Source organism: Bison bison, unplaced genomic scaffold, assembly GCF_000754665.1.
Source record: "Bison bison bison isolate TAMUID 2011002044 unplaced genomic scaffold, Bison_UMD1.0 scf7180017864473, whole genome shotgun sequence".
Classification (NCBI taxonomy): domain Eukaryota; kingdom Metazoa; phylum Chordata; class Mammalia; order Artiodactyla; family Bovidae; genus Bison; species Bison bison.
The window spans coordinates 6001866-6009977 of NW_011495034.1; positions in this window are offsets into that span (position 1 = coordinate 6001866).

Consider the following 8112-nt stretch of genomic DNA (forward strand, 5'->3'; position numbering starts at 1 on the left):
TTTGTGACCCCACGGACTATAGCCCACCAGGCTCCTCTGTCTATGGGATTTCCTAGACAAGAATACTGGAATTGGTTCCCATTTCCTTCTCCAGGGGATCTTTCAGACCCAGGATTGAATCCACGTCTTTTGCATCTCCTGCATTGGCAGGCAGATTCTTGACCACTGAACCAACTAAAGAGCTGAAAATAATAAATAGATTGAATTCAATAGAAAATACAACTTTTGGAAATACCTAGTTTCTTTGACCTTTTAGACACTATTACTGGACCTTTTCTCCTAGAGACTCAATAGTTCTGTAGGATTTTAAAATTTCAAAAACTGACACTCAAGTTATGCTTCTCAGTTCAGTTCAGTCACTCAGTCATGTCTGACTCTTTGCGACCCCATGAATCGCAGCACGCCAGGCCTCCCTGTCCATCACCAACTCCCAGAGTTCACTCAGACTCACGTCCGTCCATCGAATCAGTGATGCCATCCAGCCATCTCATCCTCTGTCATCCCCTTCTCCTCCTGCCCCCAATCCCTCCAGCATCAGAGTCTTTTCCAATGAGTCAACTCTTTGCATGAGATGGCCAAAGTACTGGAGTTTCAGCTTTAGCATCATTCCTTCCAAAGAAATCCCAGGGCTGATCTCCTTCAGAATGGACTGGTTGGACCTCCTTGCAGTCCAAGGGACTCTCAAGAGTCTTCTCCAACACCACAGTTCAAAAGCATCAATTCTTCGGTGCTCAGCCTTCTTCACAGTCCAACTCTCACATCCATGCTTCTACAGTCATATAAATTCTTAGGGAAATGATCCTTCCTCATATAATAGCTATAAACTCTGAATCAAAACCAAAAATAAAACAAACAATACACAGACCGAAAAACAACTACTGAAAGCTTTGGAGAGTGAGTAAAAGCAGGCAGATTCTGGAAGAGTCAACCTCTAAAGAAGGAATTGGCTCGGGACAAGTCTCCTGTTTGTATAGCTTGACCCCTAGGACCCGCTGCGGTTTGTGCTACACAGGGTGGCAGAAAATAGAAAACTCAAAGTTTGAATGAAACTCAGAATTGTGAGTGAATGGAAGACAGTTTGGGCAACATCAGCTACTAGAAAGTGAAGGTGAATCTCATAATGAGAGAGCCAGAAGGCTAAGCTGCAAACACTAAATATTAATTCTGCCAAACTCTCTGGCTGACCCTGAAACACACATTCATGGGGCAGACTGTAACCATTCGGCTAAGGATAAAGTAGATAAAATGAAATGAAAGCTGGTACCCAGAGACAATATTTACAGATTAAAGCCAGCCAAGTTAATTCCCTATTCAAAGAAAATCAACAAGCAATTAATTAATTTTTGTTGTTCAGTCTTTAAGTCATTTCTGACTCTTTGCAACCCCATGGACTACAGTATGCCAGGCTCCTGTCCTTCCCTATCACCTGGAGTTTGCTCAAACTCGTGTCCTTTGAGTCAGTAATGCTATCTATCTCAATCTCTGCCACCCCCATCTCCTTTTGCCTTCAATCTTTCCCAACATCAGGTCTTTTCCAATGAGTCGGCTCTTCACATCATGTGGTCAAAGTATTGGAACTTCAGCTTCAGCATCAGTCCTTCCAATGAATATTCAGGGTTGATTTCCTTTAAGATTGACTAATTTTATCTCCTTGCAATCCAAGGAACTCTCAAGAGTCTTCTCTAGCACCACAACTTGAAAGCATCAATTCTTTGGCACTGAACCTTCTTCATGGTCCAGCTCTCACATCCATACATGAAAATGAAAGTCGCTCAGTTGTGTCCAACTTGTTGCGAGTCCATAGACTATACAATCCATGGAATTCTCTGGGCCAGAATACTGGAGTGGGTAGCCTTTCCCTTCTCCAGGGAATCTTCCCAACCCAGGGATCAAACCCAGGTATCCCACATTGCAGGTGGATTCTTTACCAGCTGAGCCACAAGGAAAGTCCAAGAATACTGGAGTGGGTAGCCTATCCCCTCTCCAGCAGATCTTCCCGTCCCAGAAATCGAACCGGGATTTCCTGCATCGCAGGAGGATTCTTTATCAACTGAACTATGAGGGGAGCACCACATCCATACTTAACTACTGGAAAAGCCATAGCTTTGACAATGTGGGCTTTTGTCAGCAAAGTGATGTTTCTGCTTTTTAATATGCTGTCTAGGTTTATCACAGCTTTCTTTCCAAAGACCAAGTTCCTTCCAAGGACCAAGCGTCTTTTAATTTCATGGCTGCAGTCACTGTCTGGAGTGATTTTGGAGCCCACGAAAATAAAATCCGTCACTGCTTCCAGGTTTCTATACAATATTGTTCTTTACAGCACTGGAGTTTACTTTCACCTCCAGACACATCCACAACTGAGTATCATTTCCACTTTGACTCAGCCAGTTCATTCTTTCTGGAGCTGTTAGTAATGGCCCTCTACTCTTCCCCAGTAACATACTGGTCACCTTCTGACCTGGGGTGCTCATCTTCCGGTATCATATCTCTTTACTTTTTCATTCTGTTCATGGGGTTCTCCTGGCAAGAAAACTGGAGTGGTTTACCATTTCCTCCTCCAGTGGACCACGTTTTGTCAGAACTCTTCACTATGACCCATCTGTCTTGGGTAGCCCTACGCGGCATGGCTCATAGCTTCAGTGAGTTACTCAAGCCCCTTCAATCCATGAAGGGGAATAGCTAAATCCAAATATCTTTACATATAAACAATTTGAAGACATATAGAGAACTGAGAATTGTACAACATATCAATTCCAATGTCCAGGATACAATCCAAAATCATTTGACTTGAATGACAAGGAAAATGTGACCCATTTTCAGAACACAAAACATCAACAAACAGCAAACATAAAATAACCCAGATGTTGGAATTAGCAGACAAGGATAATTAAAGTGGATATTATAATTCTGCTCAATGAGGTAAAGGAAAATCTTCTTACAATGATTTTAAATCTCTGCAAAAGTATGGAAATTACAAAATAGAACCAAATGAAAATTCTATCTGAAAAATACAATATGTGAAATTTTAAAATTCATTTTATTGGCACAATTACAGAATGCAGATGATAGAGGAAAGAGTCAGTAAAACTTGAAGATAAATGAATAAAATTATTTAATCTGAAAAAGAAGGAAAGCATTTTTTAAATAGCAAGAAACTCAGGTACCCATGAGACAATAGAAAACTAATTTATAGGTAACTTAAGTCTCAGAAGAAGAGAGGTTCGAGGATAAAAAATACTTGAGGAAATTGTATCCAAAAATGTCCCTGATTTAGTACTTAAATATTTCAACATTCCTCAAGCAGGGTAAATAAGAACATCTGCTCATCATAGTCAAATTGCTGAAAGCCAATTATAAGAGGAAAAATTCCAAGCAACCAGAGAAAAGTGACACTTTACATACAGAAAAACATGGCTTCAAATGATCACTGACTTATCTGAAACTATGCAGGTACTGGAAGGACCTTGTTAAAGTGTTAAAACAACAATAACAACAATAAAACTGCCAACCCAGAATTGTATTGCCAATGAAAAGATCCTTTGGGAATAAAGGTGAAATAAAGACATTTCAGATAAAAGAAAAACGGAAATACTTACCAGCAAACCTTCCCGTACTATAAGCAGTGGTAAAGAAATTTCTTTAGGCTGAAAGGAAATTATGCTAGAACAAAATCTATACTAATGATGAAATTAAGAGCATCAAAAAATGTGAGGTATTATGTAATTTAAGTATAAAATATTTTTCTGCATTTGAATATTTAAGGCAAAAAATATGACACTGCTTTCTGGGAAATAATTTTTATTCTGAGCTCTTTTTCATTTTTAGTGTTAAAATGCCTTGTAAGGCAAGAGTATCCACCTTTACCATTTCTACTCATTATATTGGAAGTCCTAGCTAGTTCAAGAAGAAAAGAAGGGATAGTAGGGGGATAGAAGAAGTCAGTTTGCCTTTATTCACACATGATACAATTGTTTACAAAGAAAATTCTACAAAATCTGAAAAAAGATTTTAGAGGTAATGAACTTACGAAGCAATGCCATCGAATACAGTTACTATATAAAATGTTGTTGTATTTTTCTGTATTAGCAGAAATTAGAAAATGAAATTTAAAACATTTAAAAAAATAATTTAAAATAGTCTCAACATAAAATACGTGGCAGTAAATTTAACAAAATATGTCAAAGACCTTACATTGAAAATTACAGTTTAGTGATAAAACAAGCACAGTAAAATATTAATGGTGGAATCCAGGTGGTGGGTATGTGAGTGTTCACTATAATATTCTTTCAAATTTTCTGTATATTTGAAAATCTTAATAATAAAATTTAGAAAAAATCATAACCAGGAATTATATTGTGGGAATGACTAAAAGTTCAATTTATTTAAAATTCTTGAGTTTACTTAAAGGTAGTTTGGAAAGTCTCCTTGTATCCCAGGCATCTACTTGAGCACTTGAGGAAAACTCAATATTAAGCTACAGAAACTTGAAGTTAATTCTAATGGTATTTTTTTTTTAATCAGCAACAAACTCCTTAATAATGTACAGGTAAAAACAGAATGAATGCTTTATAAAAGGGAAACTACAAATAAGGTGTTATACACTGACTGTTTATGCCTCCCCAAATTCCTATGCTGAAATCTATTCTCCTAGTGTGGTGGGATTTGGAGGTGTGGCCTCCAGGAGCCCTCATGAATGGGATTAGTACCCTCATGAAAGAGACTCTAGAGAGCTGCCTGGCACCTTCCACCACCTGTTATAGTGAGAAGGCAGCCATCTGTAAGAGCCAGGCAGCAGGTTCTCACCAGACACAGAATCTGCTAGTGTCTTGGTCTTGGACTTCTCCTTCTCCAGAAATGTGAGAAACAATTTTCATTGTTTATAATCTATGATATTCTGCTATAATAGTCTTAATGGATTAAGACACTAGGCTTAATTGCTTTGTACAGAAATTTAGCTTTAATCCAGAAATTTAAGAAAACTTGAGAACATGAGCTCTGGGAGAAATGTGGTCAGAAAGAGACCCCTAAGAAAAGAAAGTGCAGAGCCCCTGAAAGGCATTGCCCAATAACAAATGTATTCTTGCTGCATTTGGCTATCTACAGGAATTTAGACATGAAAGCATGGAATATATTCTTTTTTAAAAAACATAAATGTTAGTAATTGCATCTGTGCAGCTCCTTTGACCACTCTCAGGAAAAAGAAAATTTCCAGCTATTACTAAATGATCTTACAATTAGCTTGAACCAGAAGGCAGTAAATGATCTACTAAACAGATGGCACAGGCTCACAACATATCTCCAAAGCCTGAGCAGTCACAGGATGAACAGTCTTTTTCATGAAGCATTTTTAGGAATCAGACTGACATTCACCATGATGCTGCTACTGACTTTATATGTATTTTTGTCCTCTAAATGTATATTTCCTAGAAATTTTTAAATTGTATTACATTGCATTTTATTTTTTATCAATAGTATCCTGTTCTGGTTTCAGGGAAGGAAAAGTTTAATGAGTTGGAGTAATAGTGTTTTTAACAACACAAAGAGTCCTCCTATTTTTCCTGCCCTCTCTGACTTGATTTGAAGTTATTCTTGGATTTTATTAATATTTACTTTCACAGAAAAAAGATTATGACTCACTAAACACTGAAATAATGGTTAGAAATGTTTTAGCAATACAGTATTTTTAAATTTAGGCACTTTTTTTTTTAAGACATAATGCCACTGCACATTATAGATTACAGTATAGTCTAATACACATAATTTTAAATGTGCTGAGAAGCCAAAAAATTAGTAGATTCACTTTATTGTGATACTGCTTTATTGTAGTGGTCTGGAACTGAATTGGAAATATTCAGTTGTCTTGAGGTATGCCTGTATTGCCCCCTCAGTAGTGAATGCATGGTGATTATTTGATGGTGGTCCATGCAAGGAGAGATGCCCTCTAGCTGGACATATGGAACTACTCTGCAGTAGGGAACAGGGCATTCAGATTGGGATTATCAAGACAGAGATGAAGCCATGGGGCAAAACTCTCATAACAGTTGAATGCAGAGGGAAAAGAACAGAGAATCCTAGTGAGGAACTCTGTGGAGGTAAAGTAGGAGAGGTAAGAAGTAAAATAGAAGAAAAGTCACCTTTTAGAAGAGAAAAGTTGAGAGTGGGGAGGTGGCATATAAAGGAAGCTAGAATTTTAACAGAGTAATTAACAGTGACTTGGCCAGAAGAAATAGTTTCACTAAAGCTGTGGGATCAAACATGATTACAAAGAGTTCTGGAACAGGGAGAGTGTTTAGCCACATATTTGGCCTTAAAAATTCCTTCTTAAGTTCTTTAGCAAACAAAATATTGAATAAATTATTGTAATTTTATGGACTAAGTTGTCTGACCTGCTTTTCCAGAAGGAACATTCACACAAATGTATTTCTATTGCCTTAGATTTATTGGTTCCAACTGTAGTTGTATCTGGATGTTCTCCATTTATCTGTGCTTTATTCATTTCCTTTCTTGATAGCCTTCCTTTTTACTGCCTTTCTTTTTGCCTCTAGACCGTTCCTGAAGTCATTTTAAAATGCCAAGGGGGGACAATCTACAGAATGAGAGAAAATATTTGCAAATGATGCAACTGACAAGGAATTAGTCCCCCAAACACACAAACAGCTCATAGAGCTCAATAAATAAATAAATGAACAGAAGATCTAAACAGGCATTTCTCCAAAGAAGAAATACTGATGGCCAAAAAGCGTGTGAAAAGAGGCTCAACATAGCTAATTATTAGAGAAATGCCAGTTAAAACTACAGAACCTGTTTAGCACAGGGAACTATACTCAATATTTTGTAATAACCTTTAAAGGAAAAGAATGTGAAAAAGTATATATATATTTTTTATTATATATAATAATTATAGTCACTTTGCTGTGCCCCTGAAACTAACACAGCATTGTAAATCAATTATACTTCAGTAAAAATAAATAAATACAATATCAAGGGTTGATGATTCCTTGGGAGATACTGAAGAAATCACGGGGAAGATACTTAATGTCCGTAGAGAATGAAATAAGAAGAAGATAAGCTATGTTACAGTAGGTAACATAGCTCCACTCTCACCTTAAGAAGGAAAGAAGGATGTGTCTATTGAAGAGTGACCCAAGGTATGTTGAAATGTCCTTGACAAAGTGACTGAGAGGGAGGTAAAGCTTTCCAGGAGCATTGGATTCTTGAAATTAGAATGAAAAAAATTTGTACCTCTCTTCAAAGCAATTAATTTATCAGTCCAATCAAGTTTGGAGTTCTAGTGCCAAAGCCATCATGGACTGGTTAGATGATTTAGACCTACCCTTAAATTTTTACATCTTCAGCTCTCATGTTTGAGTGGAGAGAGTTTGGACAAGGTGACCTCTAAGGTCTCATTGAGATCTAACACTGGGTGATTCCTTGGAGAAGGAAGTTAGAATATGCCAAAATAAATAATAAATACATGGAAAAAATCAGCCTGCTAACAGATAAAGAGCCCAGTGACAATCTTTTTTTAATTTAATTTCCAGATTTCTATAGCCCTTAATAATTTCTTAATTTCTCAATTATTTTCATGGAGAAGTTTGATATTTCTCCTCTTTTCTGCCAGATTAATAAAACTCATAACACGCTAAAGTTCAGTTCAGTTCAGTTCAGTCGCTCAGTTGTGTCCGACTCTTTGCAACCCCATGAATCGCAGCACACCAGGCCTCCCTGTCCATCACCAGCTCCCGGAGTTCACTCAGACTCACGTGTCCATCGAGTCAGTGACGCCATCCAGCCATCTCATCCTCTGTCGTCCCCTTCTCCTCCTGCCCCCAATCCCTCCCACCATCAGGGTCTTTTCCAAAGAGTCAACTCTTCTCATGAGGTGGCCAAAGTACTGGAGTTTCAGCTTTAGCATCATTCCTTCCAAAGAAATCCCAGGGCTGATCTCCTTCAGAATGGACTGGTTGGATCTCCTTGCAGTCCAAGAGACTCTCAAGAGTCTTCTCCAACACCACAGTTCAAAAGCATCAATTCTTTGGGGCTCAGCCTTCTTCACAGTCCAACTCTCACATCCATACATGACCACAGGAAAAACCATAGCCTTGACTAGCT